General features: G+C 46.2%; 1 protein-coding gene across 4 annotated transcripts in view; it reads right to left on the bottom strand.

The window, feature by feature from the left end:
• The window catches only part of ntng1a (netrin g1a), a 198,755-nt gene that overhangs the window by 154,048 nt on the left and 20,106 nt on the right, over positions 1–24,601 (bottom strand). For 3 of the 4 annotated variants that reach the window (XM_046371886.1, XM_046371891.1, XM_046371892.1), the window contains exon 3: positions 8,948–9,065. The gene's annotated coding sequence lies outside the window, so the exon portion shown is untranslated. Of the gene's footprint in view, positions 1–8,947; positions 9,066–10,538; positions 10,565–24,601 lie in introns of those variants that run through there. The other variant, XM_046371890.1, reaches the window with a different exon arrangement.

Below are 24,601 nucleotides of genomic sequence, written 5' to 3'. Positions count from 1 at the left end.
TTTACAATGAGACGTCATTAAAGGGTTGCCTCCATGGCTACGGCCTTGCTGTGAAGCTTTCTGAGCCGCATCCCTGCTGCTTTTCGGTCCAAACAAACCTTTCTCTGCCTTCATGTTCTGCGCTCCGTTCATATGACTGATTACAATATCGATTTCTCAAGAACACAAGTTGTCGAGAGGCTCTTACATAAGCAGCCCGGTAATCTTTATGCTTGGCCAAAAGTACACAACAAACCCATATTTTCCACCATGCTTAGTGACATTCACTGGAACAAGGCAAACAATTCGGGTGGTGGCTGCAAACAGGCTGCTGCCCCGACCCCGACACTTCACACGCTTCCCAACCACTAACAGAGCCTGCCAAAGAGCTAATAATTATTGTGGCTGTTCAGCCTCTGTATCAAATGAGAGCTGCAGTCTTCATTCTTAAGGAGCGGCTCGCTGCGCCTCTGAATCAGCCTTAAATTTGTAAATGATACCCCTCCTGAGAGCTGCCTAATTTGATGTGCTTAATAAAGCAGAGTGAGTTCGGCGAGCGCAGGCACTCACACGGCGAGGAGACGCCGCTCAGCATCACCCAGCACACAGTGCTGCCATCACCTCCTCTGCTCTGCTCCGACTCCTGCCTTACAGCGCCGACAAAAGTCCCAAACTCCATTACGATTTCACCGTTGAAAGCCGTTCTTGCAACTAGTGGTGCTCCACAAGTCAGTTTGTCCTCCCCCCTCCCGTCCACCCATCCCACACCCCCCGCAGGTCTACTGCGCACCCACCCGTCCTCTGACCCCTGCTGTAAATCCCCACGCCCAACACTGACACCAGGCGGTGCAGCAGGCCACCGGCTGACGAGAGGGAAATAAAACAACAGCTTTTATGGCTGTGAAGGATGCAGCAGTCGGCCTGCGTAAGCCTCACACTTGATTGGAGAGGATCACATTTACTGACCACTCATCTCCCACTCCGGTAGCTGCAGTGCATAAAGGCTGCTGACGCAGAGTCCAGCACAGCGCACACTAACCTGCACGCTGTCTCAGCCAGCAGCTGAGGCGACTGTCGAAGCTAAAACCATTCAGTGATTCATCAGCGGATGATTGATGTGCAGCTTTTCTCTGTCCTGTTCGTAAACTGAACATCTTTGGGTTTCATACAGATGGTTCGATAAAATGACGAGCCAGATAAATATAATAAGATAAATCTTAGATGATGCCCCTTTTTATATTTTCAAAACAATAAATCACTTCCACTTCAGCTCCAGTTTGAAAACTCATACGTCATTTGTGGGAAAATCAAAATATGTGTAGTCATAAATTAATGTGCTGTATTTTCAAGCATTTGTCTGAATTTGGTTCACCTTACGACAGCCGCTTTGTCGTTTGCCTGCTTTTGCTTTCAAGACGCTGCGCAGACACTTAAAACCAGCTGCCGTCCGTCCTGACGGAGGAGCACCGAGGAGCTGAGCGTCGAGCCCGCAGGAAACGAACGGCAGAAGAGACTCGCAGTGACCTGCAGGGCCTGTGTGCGAGGCTGGATGGAGTCATGGATATATGGTGCATGACAGACAAAGACTCAGACAACCAAACAGCCAGCAACTCATCCGTCAAGGCGACAAGCGGCGTCTTAAAGAATGGATGGCTGCAGCAGCCTTGGAGCCCGCGTAAAAGCCTGACAAACACACTTGATTAATGCACACAGCTTTAGCATGAGAGCTACTGTCAGGTCAACAACAGGTCCTGGGTCAGCCTCTGCAAGGAGAAGCTACTGTTGCTTTTCTTTCTTTCTTTCCACCAGCCAAGAATATTCTTTACTGGCCAAAATGCAGATTTGCTGCTAACAACTTTTTTCAAAACTAATTTCTAAAATCTGCCTGTGTGGACCTGAGTGGGATTCTGTTATGGTGGCAGATGTGGGCAGCAAAGAAAAAATGAGAAAAGAACAGAAACTGCCCAGTTTCAAACAACCTCTGTGACCATTTGACTGTCTGACTGACCAAATAAATTTATTTTAGAACCAATACTTCAGTAACTCCATGCTCATCGAGCAGAAGCAGGACAGCAGAACTGCTGCGAGCTGGTGGTCCTGCAGGCTTTGACAGCGAGGTGGAGCAGAAGCTAACTGAAACCTGAGTTGGCTCAGAGACGACTCATTTTGGTGGCCAGTGACATGCAGTTCTCCATCAGGGATTCTACAGGAAGTGGACGATAGTCGACTCAGCAGAGCTCAGGCCGTGTCCTTGACAAGCACACTTAATTAAACTCGCAATCAGCTGTTGACTGCTTCCCCTGGCTCATCAATAAAGCGATTGAACCCGCATGCCGGAGCGCCTGTCTCCTCATGTTGACTCCTCTCCTCTCGAGCTGCATCATTGGCTCATTTGTCTCTGCAAAAAACACCGAAGCCATGTTGGCGTTGCCCCGGAACAGGAGGAGCATTTGATCCGAGTGGGCTCATCCCAGTTTTCCCGACATTTTTCACGGTGATGTAAGGAGGATGTGGACGCATTAGACAAACAGAGTGATAATGCTATAACCTGGCTTTAATGGCACACCATCTATCTGTCTTAATGATGGAGCAAACACATCAGTGTCATCACTTATAATCCAACTTTACCGTTCGCACATCCTGGTAAGATTTTTTAAGCGAGAAAAGTATTTTTCACGTCTAAAAAATGTTTCATGCTGTCAGTGTCACATTCTGCTGCTGATCGAGGTGTCATTCATCAAAACTCCACAAGAACATGTAATGGCGTAATTATATAAACAATGATTGGCAGCCTAAATAACATCATATTTCTGAAGAACCTTTGAAAAGGGTGTACATTTGCATAACCAACACGGATTAGTGCGGCAGCCGAGCAGCTGCTCTCAGCGGGAGGCCTGCACGACAACAACTTTCAGTGATTTGGTGCAATCAGTAAAACTTTCTGTTTTGAGGTTAAATTTGTGAGAATATGAGAGGGAGAAGGTGGAGGGCAAACTCAGACGAGACTGACGGCAGTTCACACCCACGAGACAAAATAAAACTGCATTAGTGTGAGCACCCTGTGAGTCGGGGGACAATAGCAGACTTGGCACTCGTGGTGACTATTCCACCTCCTCGCACTGGTTCTCACCACGCTCTACGTTTTAAAGCTGCAGTGTGAAATCAGTGACGGAAGCGTCTTGTGCAGAAGAGTGACAGAACAATAAGAGCAACACCTGATCCAGTATCACGACGCGCCAGCCAGCCAAGCCGCCAGCAGCTGAACTGGCGCCGCATCGACACCTACGAGGGCGGCGTGAGATCAGGCCGAAAGTGGACGGACGCTGGAGACGAGCTTCCCGAAACGCCGCCTGTCTCCGTATGTGTGTGCGCTCAGCACAGACCCTTTGACTGAAACCTCAACCCTCCAGCCTACAAGAGTATTAGACCCATAAAATGTCTGACACCTCTCTGTTTGACAGTTTCTTCCTTTCTTTTGACATTTCTAATTTGAACCAGCCGAAGCAGGTGTCACTCTGCGCCAATCCTCGCTCTCAGTCTGGCTTTTCATCACGGAGTCCCGGATTGCACCGAGGTGTGAGATAAATTGGTTATGTCTAAAGTCAAATTATATCCCGGTCTTTGCAATTCAATTCACTTTCTTGAAGGAAAAAAAAGGAACGTTCCAAGTTGCTTTTGCTAAAAGACGGCTTCACAAAGCGGGGAAACGGGCACCAGATTGCCTGCCAATTTCTGGTCTAGACACAAGCGGCGAGTTCTTTCACTGCCATTCATGTGATGCTTGACGGAAAACGAAATGGTTTGAAAATACAAAAGTCAAGTCCCTCTCAGCAATTATTTGACAACTATAAAGCTGCTACTGAATGCCAGGAAACCTGCAGGCCCATGTGAAGTGGCTCTGCAGTCCTCTGGTGGTGCACATTTAAGCACTTTGGCTAAACACACATGCGCACACACACACACACACACACACACCAATCCGCACAGTTTGATTTTACTGCGTTGGATTTCCATTATAGTTACATTTGTCTTCTTATGCAGTGACCCAGATTAGATTTTAATAAGCCTGTTACTCTTTGTTCTATTTTGAGACATCTGAAGTGCTGCAGCGATTCAGCTGGTCATTTGGACTTTCATTACAGAAACACAAAGGAGTCCAATGTGGCGATGAGCCCAGTGGAAAAAATAACACTCGAGTGAAAGTTGACTTTGATTTGAACGGATTCCTTTTCCAGGAGGTGTGTGTGAAACGAAGGCAGAGAAGCGAAGAGAGCAGGTTGTCCTGCAGCGCTGCAGTCGACACAGAAACGTCTCGGGCTCGTAAAGGGCTCATCCCCCATTTATTTATGTACGTGTTCCTTTGTTTGAATGAAGCTCGACTGAAAGACCATCACAGCATCCTGCCTGGCACGGCGGTCTCGCAGGCTCACTCATTATCACCTTCTGTCATCGGGTGCTTCTCAAAGTCGAGGACGATTCCCAGGTCGGGTCCTGCAGAGACGTGACTCGGTCCTCGCGGTCGCAGAGCTGATGAGTGTGCATCACGCTTCTGCATTTTTCCAGCTGTGTTGTATCTCTGTTCATTCTTATCTTATTATTACTATCATCAAGTGGCTTTTACTCTCCAATGAGGTCTATTATTATGATCATGATTATTGTTATTATCAGCAGAAATGTTAGCTTTGTGAGGAATCTGATTAATATGACAGGTTTTGTGATTAATGACCCCCATTGAGATGCTGTGGACAGCATTACGATCGTATTATTGGCCAGCTCGCAGCCAAAGCAGCGTTTGCTGCAGACACAAATGAAATCAGTGGGCAGCAGTGACAGTAAACACAGCGCACAGAGAACGAGGAAACGAGTCACATGACTGAAGTCAGTGCGGACATTCATCGTCACCATAAATCTTTTATCATTTCGAATGCCTGCTAAGTGGGGAGAAAGCTACCTCGGATGGAACAAGTTGTTTGTTCACGGTGATCCCTTTCACGTCAGACTGCTCTGATGTTTCAGTCTCAGTCAGGTCTCGAGTGAGTCTCAAGGCGGAGGACAGCCGACACTGAACTTATTCATATCCCACCAGTTCGTGACTCATGACCCGCTCGCAGGCCCTGCCCTCAGCGAGTCGCGGCTGAGCGGTCCCTAAAAGGATTTAGTAGATGATGAAGTCCTGCCTGGTGGTGCTGGAGGACAGGACAGAGCTTCAGTGGTGAGACAGGATGGACTTTCTGCTCAGCCAACCACTAAGCTCCACCTACACACTATCATCTATTGTCAGAGTGCAGGCAGCTTATTGACAGGCCCATCGATCTCCTGATTAATGGACCTCTCCACCATTGGCATTTACTGCTGCCGACATCATTTTAATGTGTGCATGATCAATAGCTCCATCAACACTGAGAATATCCCGCCGTCAAGCTACGGGGGATTTGTCTGGGCACATGTTCCCATCAGAGCGATCATGGTGAGGTCCAATAGGGCATACAGCAAGAGGCTTCTTTCATTCATTAAATGAGCGAAGAACTTTTGTCTTTCACTTTGCCTCCAGAATGAAGAAGTAAAGGACGATAGAGCCGTTGTGGTGTGCGCCATAAACAGTTCTACCTCCAGCTGCATGCTTTGTGACCACAGAAGCTGGAGCTGCCCTGGTGTGCTCACTATCCACACAACAGCCGAGCCTCTGGTCTTTTCAGTCGGGCCTAATGTGAAAAGCTCAGCCCAGTGGAGTCTGGTGGTACTGCTTTAGTAGGAGTAGTAGCAGTTTATGGTGCACACATGGGAGAAGCTTTTTGTCGGATAAAAGACAGAAAACGACTGCTGACAGAGGCAGAGGAAAGAGTCCAAACTGTAATAATACAACAAAAGAAAAATCTGACAAAAACCTTTGGACTCAGACCTGAAGACTTTCCATCAATATTTTATGGCCAGCAGCAGATTGAGAATTTTAACTAAGTTAGATGAACCTCCTGAAAGCAGAGGTTAACCCGTCCCCGCTGACGCCAGGCTGTGGGTGAGCAGCGCTAACACTCAGCCACCACCAACAGAAAACTTTTGGACCTGTAGTGTGTGTGTGTGTTTACGTGTTGTAACATGTTTTACGGTTTCTTACAAGTACAGCTTTATGACATTTTCATTGTGTTTATCGCTCTTTCAGCCTTGGAAAACTCACTGTGCCATTTGAAATTTCCTTCATAAATATTACAAATGCTCCTCGCCGGCTCTGTGCAAAAACTTAAGAAGGCGCGCAGGATGACCGCGCTGACCTTCAGCGCTTGACAAACGGCTTCCGCAACACTCTGAAGTTATGAGATTTCCTCCGATGGACTCGAAGAGCGTGTTAATAAATGCTAGCGTTGACGCAGTCTGAATAAAAAAAGGATGACCTTGTCACCAAACTGTGATGTGCGACGGTAATTTTAAATCCGTTTTATCACCACAAACAATAACTAGCTGTTATTAAGAAGCTGGATCATAAAAGGAAGTTTGAAATGTCTCAGAAAAGCATGACAGCATTACAGTATTGTCATGCGTGAATTTCTCGTTAACAGGACTGACTGAGTTGCCTTGAGGTCGAGCAGATGTAACATTTGACGTGTTCCTCATCTTGATATCTGCTAAACACGAAGCAGAGGCCATCAGTGCTCGCTTGGGTTAAAATGTTAGACAACATCAGCGCCGGGAAGGAAGGAAGCAAACTAAAATCACCCAAGAAAGCAAAGCATTCTGCAATCAATCACCTGATCCACCGGCGAGTAGCCCGTCTCGAGACGAGCCAGACAGAGGAGGACCCTCGGACACGCACACACAAACTTCCATTTGATGTGACCCGCGTGACCGAAGCGTCCAGAGCCGACACGTTACCCTGCTTAAAACACTCCAACCCGAACTATAACCTCGACCTCCCGTCCACGGGTCCATGCTGCACCGGGCTTCACTGGTCGGATGGCCTGTTTGTTGTCATGCGCACATCAGATCCATAATTTGTGCTCGTCGCGCCGCCATACATCACAGCCGACGTGTTAGCTCGCAGTAGCCCGGCTCGAGTGTGGAGCCGCGGGGTTGACAAATGAGAGCGTAAAGAGTTTGAATGTGCAGACGAATGATCCTGATGATTGGCCCCGACTGTAATAAAACACTATGTCAACTCTAATGCTGTTACCATTTGGCTTCTCTGCCAAGTGAGATGCTGCTTGGCCTGTCTGAGCGCTCGGATTTCATTTCACAAGAAACATGCGGATGCCGCTTTAATTCGTCCGAGTCGAAAAAAGTTCTGGGCAAACGGATGGCGAGAAAAGGAAAGGCTTTCCTGATGCGGGTTATAATGCCATTGCCATGGAAACAATAGATATCCACGGATATCTCGCTGTGCTGTGGGTGTATCTTCATTATCCTCGGGCCTCATCTGAACTCTAATGTTTGAATCCTGTGCAAACCCCATTTGAACCCGTTCCAATAATATCTGTGCGCTCGTGTGTGCTGTAGTTTTCGTAGTTATTCCCCTGTCACGAGTTTAAGCGGCGCCATCCATCAGGATGAAGTCTGCAGGCCGACTCAGACTGTCCTATGATTTATATATGATTAAAGGGACAAACCAGAACTGACAGGGAGCACAGTCATACAACAAAGTCACATTTACCTCCCCGATTGCCTCCCGTGTTATTTTTGTTTTGTGGCATTTGTCTGAGCCGTGTTGATACTGAGATCCCACACAGCGCATGCTTCAAAGTGCAATGCCACACTGAGATCAGTATTGTTCTGTCAAAGTGTTGGCTTCCTGTCAGCCTTCGATTTGATGCAATATGGCTCTTTCAGCCTCCCGCGAGGTTTGATATTTCCCCAAATTTCACTTGTTAAAGGAATCGAGGAATTTCACTTTTTGTCAGTTGAAATCCTTCTCTGCACTTAATCCCGAGTGTGCTCGTGTTGCTACCCTTTCATATTGATTTTAAGGGGAGCGACTGAAAGAGAAGGTCTTTATGGAGGCAGCCTACGGTGGGAAGCCAACTTGGTGCTCACTCGTGGAAAGCTTTTGAAGCGCAAAGAGAGGCTCCCTTGAAACAGCCGGGGTTGTTGAGCTGAGCGCTCGCAGAGGCCTGCGCCCGAGGCCATTCCTCTGAACGGCTCTCATCTCCGGCTTCCAGAGGGGGGGCTGACGGAAAGCTTCCAGGTGACGACTGTTCGTCCTCTGAGACGTCTCCCTCCATCCGTCACTTTACTGTTTGTGTAATTCTGCATCCTGTGGAAGCGGCTGACTTTTAAAATGTCGCCGCACTACATTCATATATATTACAGGAAGGTGTCTTATAGTAGAAGTATAGTAAAAGTGTTGAGTGCATGACCAAGTTAAACTGCATTAGACTGAATTAAAGCTCATGCACGTCCTGTGCGCAGCCGCAGACGTGTTCGCCTTTCTCCTCGTGTTTCCCACCATTACACCATGCTGAATCACCCCGTGCCTGTAACAGCACCAGGCGGCGCTTGTGTGAAATGTTTTGCTCTCTCAGTCGACTCTCACAGTCTAAGTCGCTCACCGACCTTCTTCACATGTTCGGCGGTGTTAACCTCGCTGCTCCAGCTTCCTGTTAACGCGCCACACGTGTCATCCTGTTTAATTTGAGCTGCACAAGAGTTAGCGTAGTTAGCAGCAGGTGCTGATGTCGCGCTCACTGAGAAACAATGTTGGATCAACGCGGACGTCATAGATTCAAGCTTTTAGTCGCTTTGCTCTTCCACGACACTGCATGTAGCACACGTCGTGCAGCATCAGCCCCGCTGTGGTGAACCACATCTCAGACGTGAATTAAAGTATCTGTGCTCCTCATAACTGCAGACGTCATAACTGTTAAACAACAGGCTGCATCATGTCACAGATCCAGATTTAAAACTAATCTACGCCCAGAGAGAGGAAGCCACAGGTGGAGGGCAGTCTGCTCCCCACCTGGAACACGTTTTCTGAAATTCATACCTCTTTGTGTCTGCAGTTTTCTCCTCGCTGTGGACGTGAGCCTGAACGTTGGCGTTAGACCTGATATGGACTGTTGACCTGTCCAGGGCGCTGCAGTGCATGCTGGGAAAGGATGACCCTGAGAAGAATACGTGAGTGTTAAAAAATGAATGGATGTTCTGGAAAAACTTCTGTCTGATTCTAAGGTAACAAAAACACAAAGATTCTTGGTTTCATTCATTATGAAAACATCATTTCGAATATTAAATTCAGTTTCTCAGGCAGGCAAACTCAGTATCCTCCTTCAGATCAGCTCGGTCTGTTAGTACTGGCAGGACCCAAACACACGACTCACAGTCTACGATCTGAAAGCAGACGTTTGGTACGCAGAAAGGCAGTCGGCGAAGACAAACACCTCCAGAGGCAAAGTCAGGGAGACGAGCAGATGTCCAAAAGCCCAGAAAGACAGAACACAAGCAAGAACGCTGGAAGGAAGGAGGGAACAGGACAGCTTGAATACACAGACTGGGACGAGGCTCAGGTGAAACCAATCAGGGCGCAGCACGCAATCGCAAGTGAAGAGACAGGAAGTGGAAGTGAGACAGGCCAAAGGAATAACAAAATATGACAGGAAACACACAAGAAAATCTGGATGTAAGACCAAATGTTTTGTTTTTCTTGTGTCATTTCAGGAGCGAATGTCAGAGAGGAAAACACAAAGTGTAAAGAGTGAGAAAGTTAGCACACAGAGGAGGTCGAAGGCGGATGGAGCAGCTGCCGCCTTCTGCACGGTTAACAATGGCTTCTATCTCACACCTCTTAACTCTATTTGTTGTTACGGATCTTATCTGCTTTTAATTTGTGGTTCTTATTGGAAAGCACTTTGTGCCAGAAGGTGCCATAAATGAAGTTATTGTTATACGTTTGATGTTTGTGCAGCACACGATGTTGTGTTGCTGTCAGTGTGTACGACGTGTGAAGCTCGTCCTCTCGGCCCTCACTCGGCGGCTTCACTCCTGCATGCTGTAAACTCTGCTGCTGCCGTCTATAAGCTGCGAGCACGCGATGAGCGAGGTTGGGAAGGATCCATAGTTTCCATTAAGAGTAATTTCTTGTCTGAACATCTGCTGAGTAAACATGCGATCCTTCCAAGTGGCCCATTATGAGCGAAGACAATGCCAAAGCGTGTAAAATCAATTCATCCAAATAGGTGAATGTAAAGCAAGTCGCTTCTGCTGGCAGCAAAAGATGCACAGCACAGATTTTATTATTCAGCATCCCTCCTGACTTTTAGCAGATGACTGCGAGAGGCTCACGATGAAGGAGGAACAAACAGGAAGTCACTTTGTTCCTGTAGCCTGAGTACATCAAGTTCACACGCGAAACGTATCCAGAATATTTGGTCAAACGTAAACTGGATTTGACTTCAGTGCATAATAAAAAACTGAAAATCATCACCCGAGGGCCTCTTGTTAGGCTGATAGTTTATTTTTACAGACTTTATAAACTCTGCCAAGGTTATGTAGACACACATGAGATGCTGTTTTGATTGAAGCATCTGATTATTAAACATTCTGTAGTGAAACAAAAGAGCAGGATGTGTGTTTATTACCAAGTTTATGAGATGCACCTGGATGCACCGTGGAGTCCCTGTTGGCGCCCGCGAGCTTTGCCATACAAGCAGACGTACAAATGTACACGTTACTGAATGCATTAGCTAATCAATATGCTAACTTATCAATAATCAGAATCCAATAGCATCACATCTATGACTGTGAACGGAGTCATTCTGCACACCTTTTGTTCTTTGGATTTCGGCTCTTCCTCCCCTGGGGAACAGTCACAGGAAGGTGAATGACAAAGCATATTTTGTTCAGTTGGAGTATTTGATTGGCTAATTTTAAAGGTGATATTTTACATGAGTTATGACTCACTGGACTGACTGAATTTAAATCAGTTTTACAGCCCGGACATATGTCTTGAAACCACTTCAGTACAGTGTGTCGGCAGTTCAAACGTCTGTCCTCACACAAAGTGACCGCACAGCACCGATTGGCTCCTTCAGCGACGACAGCCTGACCACGACGAAAACAACACGTGTGTGAGCGTGAGTTTACATTCGCGTCAAACGGCTGCAAAAGAGTTATGCACCAAACTGTAGAATTCTTCAGACAAATTTTCTGTCTTCCACCTCAATTACATGTTACTGGTTGGTTCCTCCCATTAATGTCATAGCTGATTGGTTGCCAGCTATTTGGCCTAATGGCTGCTTGACATGGTTTATACCCCTTAACCCTCAGGAGTCGACAGACGCGCCGGCGCGTCCTTATCACAAGACCACTTTAAGACGACGTAGCTGCAAGATGCAGCCTCGCTGAATCTCGGTTTTTTTTGTGTCGACAGTGGGCACTTCAAACTATATACCAGTTTTTAAATTTTGTTAATATGTCAAGTAAAACCCGAGTTATGATAAAAAATATACGCACTGTTTTTTTCATGACCATTGCCATCACGTTTGGTGAGCGTTTGGTGCGCGTTTGGAGCGCGCATTTTATGCAAGAAGACGCAGTAAACACCAGCGCATTGAGCGCACGTCATTCAGCGCACTTCAGCGCATTTTCCCCAGTCGGATTTTAGAGTTTTGTGTGATTTTAGGTCCAGTGTGTCAATACAGTATGTCAAAATGAAAAAAACAACAGTAAATCACACTTGTGAGGTTGTGCTGATCAAAAATGATTCAAAAATGGCAAGATAAAAAAAATTCTAAGTTGAAATATAAAATTAGAATCAAAAATAGTCAACAACTGACAATTACACATGACTTCAGAGGGTTAATTAGAGTTAGAATATTGCCTGCCTCGGCAGCAGAAAGCCCGCCGTGTGGACGAGCGCCGTCAGCTCTTTCTGCCCCGAGTCTGTGAATCGCAGCTCCACCGGTTGTTAAGTGTAACATATGGGAAGCCTCCCTCCGTCCATGCACTTCTCCCGACAGAACAATCAAGATATTCTCGACGCCGCGGCCGCCCGTCATCGTGCGGCCTGCTGCGGTTTGGTACATCAGCACAGGTGCTTCTGGCAGCGTGACACCCAGTGAAACAATGATTTTATGGTCTGTTAAACAGTCAGTGTTAGAGCTCCTCCTTAATTACAAGATTATTATGTTCATGTAGCAGAGCGCCTCACGACAAACATCCTCGTGTGTTAGTGAATGAAGTTGTTGTGCAGGGTTAATCATCGAAAAGCTGTTTTTCCATGTCACAGACGCTGCAGAGCAACTCAACCACTGAGGCAAACTGTCACACCCCCCAGCGGCTGAGGCCTTGTACGTATTCAAGGCTGATGCTCTGCCCTGGGGACCATTAGTAACAACCTTTCACAAGTGCTGATTGGAAGGAGAGGCGCTCTGCATATCAACAGGAAGTAGCACCTCCAGAGGTTGGCAGTCTGGTTGCAAAGGCGTAAAGATGAGCTGGAGGAGGTTGGTGGTGTGAAAGGAAGGAGAAGAGAGGGGAAGACGCAAGAAAAGGGGAAAAAAGCAAGAATAAAGACGGGGCAGCCATGGAGGAGTGGTAATTAAGATGCATTTAGGTTTAAGTGGGGATGAGGCGTAGGTGTGAAGGAGGAAGCAGATAAGAGAGGCAGGAGGAATCAATCAAGGCTTTCAGCACGTACACTAGATTTACTCCATTGAATCTGCTAAATTTTCTTTTAAATGCAGTTCACCAACCTCCTGTTCTTTATCCATCTCTCCTGCCGGCCTCCAGTTTAAATATTTTCCTATGAAATCCATCATATTTTTGTACTTTCACAGCGTATGAGCATCATCAAAGTAAAGAGCTGCTGTCGGACGAGCGCCTCTAGTGGTGCACAGTGGTATTACAGACAGGACGGGCCGGGGCCAGCTGGTTAGCATGCTAACTGCAGCAGATATCTCTGCTGTTCCTTCACATTCGCTGCAATGTCAGCTCATTCTCTCAGTGTTTCTAACTCCTGTCCATAAAGCACAAATTGTGGCCTTAGTCGTTAAAGCTTTGCGTTAAATGAACTCCTTAGCCCAGAGCTGAAACAGTTAAAATGTTCAGGGTATTTTGCACGTTGACATTTTCCTGCTCTGACACAGCTATGCATAGTTTTAATGAAGTGATATTTCCTCATTTCGCTCCGGCAACAGTAGCTGTTTGATCAGTGCGCTTCCTTCCTCTCTCCCCTGATTTAATGCAGCACCTCAGACACAACTGTGTGCCATGTTTTTTAAAGTTCAGATAACACGCTATTAGATGTCATACGATATGTTCTGCCGAAGCACTGAAACGAAGAAGAGCAAAGAGCCTTTGGTTCAGCAGTCACAGAATATATAAAAAAAAAAAGGATAGAGATGTAACTTAATGAAGACATCCACAGCCAGAGCCCGGCCCTGCTGCGCCGCGTCGCAGCAAAAGGGTGAAATATCACCTCGGCAGGAGAAAAGTGAATCAAACAACACATACAGCAAACCTGGGGAGGAGAGAGTTTGGAGTGTATTGGTTCATCTATCAACACCATCGCTCCCTCTTCAAGGCAGAGCAGGCAGCAAAGCCATCAGTCACATTTTTAAACAATAGTCTCTCCATCTTTGTCATCCGGTGCCAGCAGAATGACTTTAGTTCAAATGTCCTCAGAGAAATCTGTGGATTCTGGGGTCAATCTCACAGAACGGCCGGACAGGCTGTCCTGGAGGTTTTGCCTCAACAAAGCGGTCCCTCTGTGCCCCTGCTGCGTGATGCTGAAACTCTGAGAGCTGAGCTAACTGTAAGGCACAAAGAGAACGTCAACATATCGATGGTGCAGCGGCTCGCTAGGAGACATTGATTCGAAGAGTGTGAAGACGTTTAGGTGAAAAGAGCCTTCCATAAAAGTGTCATGAGTCATCGAGGTTATCTCATCGCTTTCCGTCTGTCTGCGGCAGAATGGAGGCCACGCCCGACTCTGAGACCGAGACAAAACTCGGCTGTTCCTACAAGCAGCCACCAACTTCATTTTAACTGACAAAGAGCACACGTGGGGAGCAGCACCCTGCTGTCCTCAGGTGGGTGAACCACCGCAGGAAATGGACGCAGTACAACCTCTCTGAAAGTCGTCAGGTGGCATCAACAGCCACAAGCCAAAAACAAAACTAGATGATGCTGTACCTGTTCCTCCACGTGTCGACTCTCTCGCTCTTCTACTGCGTCACCTGGCGGCGACAAGTGCACAAGAAAAGTTTAATGGCGTTACATGATGCAGGAGGGCAGCTGACACGGGAACATAACGAAACACGCAGCAGTGAGGCTGGCAGCCAACAAAGTTCACAGCCGCGATGAACCGGACTGTTGTGTCCCTGTGTGTGTGTGTGTTTGTGTGTGTGTGTGTTACATGCAACATACAGCACAGCTTGATGTTTTCAACATGAAAATCGTGTCTACTGCAGTTTGAATATTTTAATTTCAGTGAATCCGTGTGATCACAGCTAATCCTCAGGTTTTTGTGGACGAAACCTTGAGGCTGCTAAGGTCACGAATCCTCCGCAGACACCGAGTTAAAAAGACACCCGCTGCTCCCCCTGAGCCCTGCTGGACAATGCGAGGAGGGGGAGGCGGCTGACAGCCCAGAATTAATTGACATGCCTCCGAGAGGTTGTTCTCTAATAACATATTGATCCACCAGGCCTGATATGCAAAGCATCTGCCAGCGAGTGTCGCTGACGAGGTGAGACAAATGCTCTCAGAATACCTTCGACCAAGCGGTGTTGATTAAAGGAGGTATTAGCGGCCATGATCACACAGAGGCAGCGGCTCAGGTATTCCAGCAGCCAAGTCAGATCCTCTTCTCATTAGCAGGCCAGCTATACCACAGGCACTACAGGCTCCTGGACAGCAGACCTTCGTAAGCAGAAGGTGAAAGATTCCAGGTTTTTTGTGTCGACACTGAGTCATTACAGCACAAAATGTTGGCTTGACTGCAAATATGCGATGAATTTCTCAAATCCTAAAGCTGTAACAGTCAAGATTTTAATATGAAAACCTCATCGGCCAAAAATAGTTCAGTACAAAGGAGAAGAGTACTGCAGTTACTGTGTGCTTGAGACCTGCAGGGAGGCCAGTGAGAAAGAGGGAAAAACTGCACTGTGTTACTCGTAACGGAGTATTTTTACACAGTGGTATTGTAATAAACAGTGGATTGTAATAAACTCGCAGAACTGAAACAACAGCTCTGAATAGGAAGCGTCTTCTTTGTGCTGGAGCCCAGTTCTCCTGAGACAAAGACGAGCTGAGGTACTCGAAGTGGTTCGTGAAGACCGCTATTGACAGGGACATTCCTTACAAGAGCAAGGTCCTCCTAAAAGGTCAGACAAGACATTCTACTTTAAACGATGAAAGGTCGCTGTGGGTGAGGGACCGTTTCGGTGAGCTCGGCCGCCGTGCAGCGCTCGGCTTCACCCTCTGAACATTAGAAAATATGCAGGATGTGGCAGCAAACTGCATGTGCAAATAAACCAGCAGATGACAGCTAACAAGGTTATCATAGATTTAATTTTATACATTCATAATCATTGCTGTTCGACTCATTAATTTGGCTTGTATGTTTTTGACTGGTAACATGAGCTGATGATGACCTTTCCAATCTGTCTGTGTCATAGACTGAATAATAAATAGTGGACGTCACCCACTGGCCTGTTTGTCGCCGTTCTGAAGCCTCACGTGTGGTACTTTGACCATCGTCACCATTTGGAGCCAGAAGTGACCATATTCAGATGAGAAGGTGCAGCTGGAGCCTCTACATGTACTTATATGAATTGGAATAATATTTATGCTGTTTTCTTGTGTGGTGAAACTTCTATACGTGTCCATGCAGAGGAAACACTGGCAAGTTTTTAAGAAGGACCTGAAGAAGATGTTGGATGGGTCAAAATGTTTCCCTGAGTTTGCCTACAGTTAGCGGCCGAGAAGCAGCTGTTTCCTTCAGACCCACAGACTGACAGCTGTGTGAGTTCAAGGGAAACTGAAGTTATCATCCCAGTTTCTTCTCTTATTCTGATATACCACTTCGTCATTCATTTGCTGATGTGGTAAACTCAGCTGAGAAACAGAAATAAAAGCAGTACAGAAAGACGCTGTTCAGAAAACTGTTTCTGTGTGCTTCAGACATTTGATTTGACTTCTTATGAAGTCATATCAAAGACAAACACTGAAACAATGTGCAGTTGGAAGATCGAGCGCATTGACCCTGCGATATGAAAAACTGCACTCACAAAAACGTGTTCAAAGAGGAGCCTCAGCGCAACACGAGCCTGCAGATCCTGGGTATGACCTGACACTGCTGCCTTATGGACGAACAGTGGACATACAGGCGACAGAACACAACCTCTGCCAGTTTCAGAGTTTCCAACACGCTTACCAGTCATTCGTGTCATGAAACGTCTCCATGCGTTGGGCTCACCCTTTGGTTACAGTCCAGTCTTTCCAAACTCAAGTGTTGAGAGTTTAGCTTAGAAAAGGCTTCACTTGCTTGTGATCCATCAAGCTCGACACGAACAAGAAACAGCGAAGCCATCCTTAATCTTTGTCTCATTTAAAGTGTTTCACAAACCACACCGAACAGCCAAATCAATACAGAGCTTCTACCCCCAACAAAATGACAAAATAAGGCCTTCACACAGCTATTTGTAACAATCAAACAGTAGATAAAACCCAAGAATACAAGCAGGGAAAATATGCAGGAACTGAAGCTGGACGAAGTTGGAGAAACTTTCTCAACTTTCTCCCGGAAGAACATCAGGATGGAAAACAATTATCACAAATCATTGGAATTTATTTGTTCGTAAGCTGCCTGAGCCAACAAACCCCTTTATGCAGCAGGGAACGACTGCCCAGCACAAAATGATAAAAACATCCGTTTTAGCCAGTCAATACCTCTCACAGATTTATCCATCTTCTCGATCGAAGCTGAATGGAAGCGATTTGTCCATCAAGCTTTTGCTAAATTACCCATAATTCAAATGGTCACGTCTCAGCTTCTCGGTTCCTAAGGCTGTGATGACAAGGAAGAGCAAGCAGCCAATGTGCTGCTGCTGGCTGGGAAACAAAGCCCTCTAATTAAAAGTCTGTCCAGTGTGCAGTCCTCCCTCTGCAGACAAGTCTTATTGGACAGGAGAGCACAGCCCTCTGTTTTGCATTTTGATGTCTTCATCATTGTAATTGCTGGTTAAGTCGAGCTGAATTATTGATGAGCCCATACGGTAAAAACAAACCAAACAATATGCATGCTAAACAAATGCCCTGCAGTGCACAGTGTTCACACAGGCCTTCACAGTCTAATCATTTTCACTTGTAGTGTCTCTGAGTTATGCACACAGGCAGTTGCCTTTGGGTGTTTCAGAGTTTGTGACTGGAAAAATGCCTGAAGGAGGGTACAGGGAGGCAATTATCCACTGTGTCTACATCTGTGTGTTTCTGCTCCCTTTCTGTAGCACATCCAAAATGGCACATGCTGCACATAATGCCTTCATCTATGAAGCAAATATATCTGAACACAGTGCGACTGCACAACTCCGGTTCTCAGCCGAGCCGAGAACCGAGTGTCGACGCGCAGCTCAGGCCACTAGTGGGTCGAGAAGCAGCTAAGGTGAGAGTTTCTGCAGGATAATTCACAGATAATCCATGCAGGTTTACCTCGGGTGCGTGAGTGAAATTAAAAACCGTGATGAGGGTCAGCGAACTAGTCAACGTCCTGCACGAAAGAAACTGCATGATGCAGCCCAACTGCCAGAATAAAACAGCAGAACCTACTCAACACAGCTACATTTGTACAGAAACACCTTCACATGACATGTACGTGAAGTTCCTTCCTCATCAGGAGGTGGAGGGGTCAGCTGCCAAGCAGGACACGACTGTTCAAGACCTCGTCAATCAGCCAACAGACCGGCCAACAAACAGACTCACCTCAGGTAACGTTGGGACATGTTGTAGCCACGCTTGCATAAAATTAATTAACCAATTAATTAAAAAGCGATCTTTTACTAAGCTCAACCTAAAGTGTTTCTGTGCCTAAACCAGAAGTTGTGTTAGATTATTCTCACTGCCCGTCATTTGGACATCCTGTCCTCACCTTTTATCTGCCTATGTGGGATGTGGGATGATTATTCCTACATTTTTTTAATAAATCAGTCTTTAAAGGTTGTGCTGCCACTGAACAGGGCAGCAGGTGGGTCACCAGGCTTTAATGAGCTGCTAACCCTGCAGTAATCCCATTAGTCTGGGTTTCAAAGAGAGTTTTAGCATCTGTGATGGTCTAAATGTTGTTTCAGAGGCCTGGCCGCCCTGACAGGAAGAACATTTCCTGGGGACACACTCTGCACTTTACATACAAACACCGTGGACGACGTGGACCACAGCTCCTGCACAGGCTGAAAACTGGCTCTATCAGTGTAAGCGCTGCAATGGATTCAAGACCCCGATGTAAGTTACTTGTCACGCATCATGTTGGGCTCCGTCTGCCAAGTCAAATTTTATTAGTCATAAAGTGACAGCACAGCTCAGCAAACTGCACGAGAAGCTCTTATTTATGCGGAACAGTGGATTAGAGCTGATTGATAATTGTTTATGCCCTTGGCAGTGGTGAATGTGTGTATTTCAGGAAAATTCACCAAAGTCAGGGCTACAAAGAGAAGGAGGAGTGCTAGCTAGCGTGCAGAAGTGGGTGGCAAGTTTACAGACGCGTATGACACAGTGTGTGCGGCGAACACGCTGTGCTGCCTCCTCCCATTCGCCGCTCAGCACAGAGATCAAACATGGACTCCGAGCTGTGACACACAGCAGCCCAACGAAACACGAAACACGACATCACACAGGAAACTGGTTACCGCCAACCCAAAGTAATCCTTTCTTTTTTGGTTAATGGGAGAGTTGTGAATATTTTGGCTTCAGCTAATTTGTACTTTGCAATTCTTTGTCTTTGAAGTAAAGCAAAAGGCTAAAAGCTGTAATATCTGATATTTACTTTTCTCCCAATTAACATAATGGTGTCATTTAGAGAAAGAGTTGTGACAGGTTTGTGAAAACGCCGATAAGGCTGTTTGCAGTGTACTACTCATTTAGTCAGGGGAAAAAGGCTTATTAGAAAAACTGACATCAAAGAGTGTTTTTGTTATGAAGCAATTAGCTGTGAAACACTTGTTTCATATTTGCATCCATTAATCTTTTGGGTTTCTGTAAAGGTATTCTGTTGTTCTTCCTGTGTTTTCGTAACTCAGCTAACAAGGGCTAAAATGTGTCTGTTAAAAGTGTGACAAAGTGCCCACAGTGTGACCTTAATGTTCATCCATTTTCACTGTAACTGAACAGGAAACTGGAATGTGGATCCAGGTGTGATGAGAGGCTCCTCCAGCTCTCAGACAGCGGTCACATTAGTCAAACCAGGCTAACCGGGCTAAAACTGGTGCGCAGGCGAAACCTTCTGGGATTTCTGTTCCACACGCGGTCCCAAATCTCTTACTTCGACTCAGGAAAAACAGGAGCAAAAACAGAATATAAAGTCTGTAAAATGTAGCCTCAGCCTCAGGTCTTTCTCATCTGGACTCGCTCTGCTGTTTGCACACAGCAGCACAGTTTTAATGGTGAGTAACTTTTGTGATGATGGACACAGAAGATGTCCAACAGGACAGCAAAACGCTCACCGTTCACAACTGTGGCACTAATCTCACATATGTCTATAAAGCTACCAATCCAAAGCACATTAATGTTTCTCTTTGTATGTAAAAACGTGCGAGCCTCTCCATGAGCACTGCAGTGAAGCTGTTTGCCTGCGCCATGCTGCACACACACTGATATCAGTTATTGAAAAATGACAAGTAACCGTATCTGCTCCTCTATCAATAGCATGGTCTCAGAACAACCTCAGAGGTCACGAGTTGACTCCAAACGTCTTGGCCCCGGTAGGCCTGAGCCGTAGCTTTAGACTTGTCCTCCAGGAAACTGTATACTGAGCCCCACCGCTGATCAATGCCTTTTCAGTGTGCCCCCACCCGGCACACAAACCACATGTGGGCGTCTAACTGCCTGCCCCCAATCCATATCTCTCTGTTTCTGTATTTACAGCAAATGAAACATTCAGATGGAAAGACGGCTGTCATCGATTGGCTTGCGGGTACCCTATTTTGAGTGACATTTCATAAATGGAGCCGCCTCGTGAAATAGTAATGAGCCGATGGCGATTAGCATTCAACTTTAATATGGCGTGATTGATTAGATATTTAAATTTCACTTGGCCAAGGTTAAATATTGAAGACAAGCGCATGAAAATCCCACAAACAATACGTAAACTATCGGAGGTTTTGCCTTTTACGCTGTTTATTGGTCAGTGAAAAGCCATAAGCTGACTCCAAGCCTCCCATATGAAGCCATGAGGTCAGTTTTCTCTGCGAGCTGCTGTGTGTGTTGCTGGGACTCGAGGCGGGAAAACACAACCGACTTTGCTGCTCGGTGGTTTGTTTCACTTAGCAGATAAAGAAATGTATGTGGAATACATTTGTAAATAAAATGATGTGGATTTCCCAACCCCAGCTTTAATCAGTTCATTTTGTGACAGTCAGTACAAGTTTGACATGGAAACCTAGAGATCCTACAGTCCTACAGATGAAACATCATCAGTTTTTTATGAAGTGACTTTTATTTAACATATAACTGAAAGTAGGATCTTTCCCCAACTTCAACCAAAGTGAATCCAACAGATTAAATTTCCTGACTGAAACTAAAAATATCTAATAATACAATATTCCAAAGCTTGACCAAAGTGACCAAAACCACAGACGGGATTCAAACCCTGGACTCTGGTGTGAGAGTTCTGGACTTGGTGCCCCCCTGCAGCTCCAGTGTGGTTTATAAATGTGGTGTTTCATTCAGTCAAAGAAACGCGGTGCAGTCATGAAAGATGGTCGTGCCGACTGCCGGGAGAGAAAGCCTGAACATTCATGTCCATGTACACAAATCCTATAAAAAATACTTTGTGTGTGTATTTGATGAACTGCCCTGATACCATCATCCTGGCACCGAAAGCCTTTTGCTACAGTGCACGTGTTGCTTTAAAGCACCAAGGACGCGGTGCAGGTAGTACACACTTAGTATTCCAGGCCTGCACGCCGAGAGAGATTGCACCTGTACAAGCTGTTAGGTGATGTCCGTGTCACTTGGATGACCACTATCTGTAGCCAAGCATTTCCTTGAGGTATGGAATTGGTTGTCTCGGGAAAATCTGATTAGTCACCGCTGACAATGCAGAGACAAGGAAATTACTTTCTTGTGCATATCATTAAAGAAAAATCAATATGACGAATGTGGTGGCAGTCCAGGCTATTCATTGTGTCTGAAGTGAAGGCGAGGCAGGCTCTCTTTGGTTATTGCATTTCATTTGTTGTAGACAAATAAAAAAAAAAGAAAAAAAAAAAGAAAACACCAGATTACTCAGAGAGCTTGAGCTGAATTATCCTCGTTCCTTATGACTGTAAACACCACCGACTTTTCCCAACCGGTGACTTAATTACCCCAAAATAAATCATCCCGTGGAGATGTGAGTGGTACTTCAAGGTGAGACCTCCCCACACTTATCTCCTTAATGCTCTCATTATCTGCAGGGATTTGAATTCAGGGCTCGCACCACAGCGCCGCGAGACGGACTAACAAGGGCCCGAATTAACCGCTCACCTCTGCCGGTTCGAGAATTCTGAGGGTCAAGTAAGAGAGAAGCCCGCTCTTTGGAAAGTGAAGCGTGTCTGTGGACGAGGGCGCATCGAGACTGAGTCAGTCGAAGAAGTACAATCATAAGGAGGTACTGCGACTGCGCGTTTAAATACTGCAGCACAATAAGGTCAAGACAGCAGATCAGTTCAGTTACTCCACATGTCCTTCACCTTCACAAGCCGTGTCCGTTCAGCACCGACCGCAGAGGGCGGTCTCAAAATGAAGCTTTTGTCAAGAATCGTGTGGGTCATGGGGCTCTTTTGGGATTGGACAGAGGATCAAGCCAACGGGGGTTGGGTGGGATGACAATTACAATGTGTTCAATTAGCGTCAAAACCCACACACGTAAAAGCAGGTAGCAAGTAGGGAGGGTCGAGCTCAGCAAACCTGGTCTCAAATCCCACCTCTATGGCTCGTCCCTCTGGATCGTCCGTCTTTATATACGAGACACACACCTGACTGCAAGCTGCTGCTGTACGCTGCAGCTTTGAGATCAACACCTGCTAAAAATCTTTACCATTTCTCATCCAAACAACTTCACACTCGGCTCTGCAAAGTCCACAGCAGTACACACACCGAGTGTGAGGTCGATCGAGTGGACAGACAGACAGGCAGGCACACAGGTGGGCAGGCAGACAGACAGGCAGGCAGACAGGCAGGCAGGCAGGCAGGCAGGCAGACAGACAGACAGGCAGACACACAGGCGGGCAGGCAGACAGACAGACATTTATCATCTGTTCATGACCAAACATCATGTTTTTCAGTGTGTTTCAGTGTGTGTGTGGTGTTTTCCCCACAGTCACTCTGCAGCGAAGACCTTCGGTACAAAATGCACATCATCCTAAGTAAGATTACATCATGATATCAGAGACAAGGCAGGGAAACTCTGTCAGAAAGACGACCCACTATAATAGAGAGCTTGTTCTTGGAAAAGGTAAAGAGTTCATCCCAAAGATTAATTGGTTTGAGAGAAGGGAACCATGTTTCTGAGTTCAAGGTGTGACATTTCGAGCCAGCAAGGGAGTGAACTTCATTATTAAGATTTATGAAAATGATTCGGATAGAAAATTTCATTCAGCCTGCCTATTATTAAGTCCATCTTTAAAAGCAAATTGAATTAAGTGCTGCATTATTCTCTCTAATTATGATGTCCATATTAGTTCTTTTTAAGACGCTGAATAAAAGAGATGCAAAACGCAAAGCGGTGTAACCTGACCAAATGCAAAATGAATCCGCTTTGTACTGCGAGCTCTTTGTTGTTTGAGTAATACTGCATAATTGAAGGAGGAAGCTCAGACTATGGAGTTGTCTGTCTCAGCACAGTCCTGTTGGTTTCTGTGAAGCCAGCGTGGGCCATTAGCACACAGGGGAGACGAGGACTTATTGAACCGTTATTGATCGCTCACTAGGAAAGTCTTTATAAATATATTGTCCCTCTCCAAAGTAAGCAACCAGTAAGGATCCGAGTGGCTGAATTGTACACTTTTGTGTTTGTGATCATGACAGTTAATCATTTCCTTGCTTTGGAAGATTGAATTTCAGCAGTGAGCTGAAGAGGAGGACTGTGAACACGAGAACTGAAAAGCTCCCAGCTTCCTGCTCTGTTTGTCTGCTGTCTGCGTGATTACAGGAAAACTACTGGCCCGATGTTCATGAAATTTGGTGGAAGGTTGTGTTGTGTACCAGGAAAGGACCCGTTCAATTCTGGAGTGAATCCAAATCACAGGGCACATTTAAACAGAATGAGTGGGCTTCAGCTGAACACTGCAGGAAAAGAGAAATCACAGAATCTCAGGAACAAAACGCTCTTTTCTTCTTGACTCATGGCGGCTACACTCTAAAGCACAAACAAACACGGAAACAGCGACATCACACCCCGGATGTGCCTCGGCGCTGGCTGCCGTTGGCTCGGCTCTGCAGTCGGCGACACAGATGGCAGGTAGCTGCTGTGGTGGTAGTGTCTCAGGGCTGCAGAAGGGGGGAGCGCGGGGTCCTCCTCCTCACTCGGTACAGATGGAAGCATATGTGTGTGTTCATAGCAACTACAGAAGGGGACATGGCCGCCACGTTCCTGGGTTTGGCGCGTAACACTAATATAATGACACGCTTTGGAAGCCGCACACACACACGCTGCCTGTAGCCATCCCTCAGACGTTATTATTTTGACACAGTATGAGTGATGGCATTTAAAACTAGGTTAATATTATTTTCTTGGAGATGCACTTTGAATGTTCCAGAATGACAAAACCCAACGCCAGAGTGATTTTCTGTCACACTACATTCAGTGGAAGCAGCCAAAATTCACTTACATTCATTTTGGGCCATATTTGCCTTAATTTGCCATCTGTGCTTGTTTAGAAGTGGGGGGTTGGGGGGCGATCTGGACTCAGATGAGAGCATCGACAAATCTTCCTCAAAGTCCTGCTTTCAAAGTGCTGGAAGGCCCAGAGAGGACGGACATGTGGGGGGCTTGATGTGCAGGCGGTTTCCATTCACACAAAATCCACTAGGCACTCGGTCCCTCTGACTCCACTGTGGTCCAACGGCTCACGTCACTGATCCCTGACCAGTTTTCACCAGCAAACTTTGTGTGTATCATTTAGCAAAGACTTCTAAACAGCAGCTAAAAGCAAGTGATTTAATCAAAACATTCAAACATCACATTTACCTCCCACACACGCGCGCACACACACACACACACACACACAAAGCATTGACAAAAGGTCGGTGCTGAAAAAATTGACTCATTTCTATTTTTGAGCTTCAAGGTGAGCGCCGTCGCGGAGACATCAGGTTTCGTATTACTCGGCTTAACAGACTGCCTTATTAAGGATTCTGGTTGGACGCGTCTTCTCGAAGAATCCTAATTAGTGTGACTTTAACAAAAGAGGATTGTGCCATCTGCCTCACATAACGAGGATTCCTC

This window comes from Scatophagus argus, chromosome 18 (genome assembly GCF_020382885.2).
Source record: "Scatophagus argus isolate fScaArg1 chromosome 18, fScaArg1.pri, whole genome shotgun sequence".
Taxonomy (NCBI): domain Eukaryota; kingdom Metazoa; phylum Chordata; class Actinopteri; family Scatophagidae; genus Scatophagus; species Scatophagus argus.
This window is presented reverse-complemented; position numbering and strand designations above follow the sequence as displayed.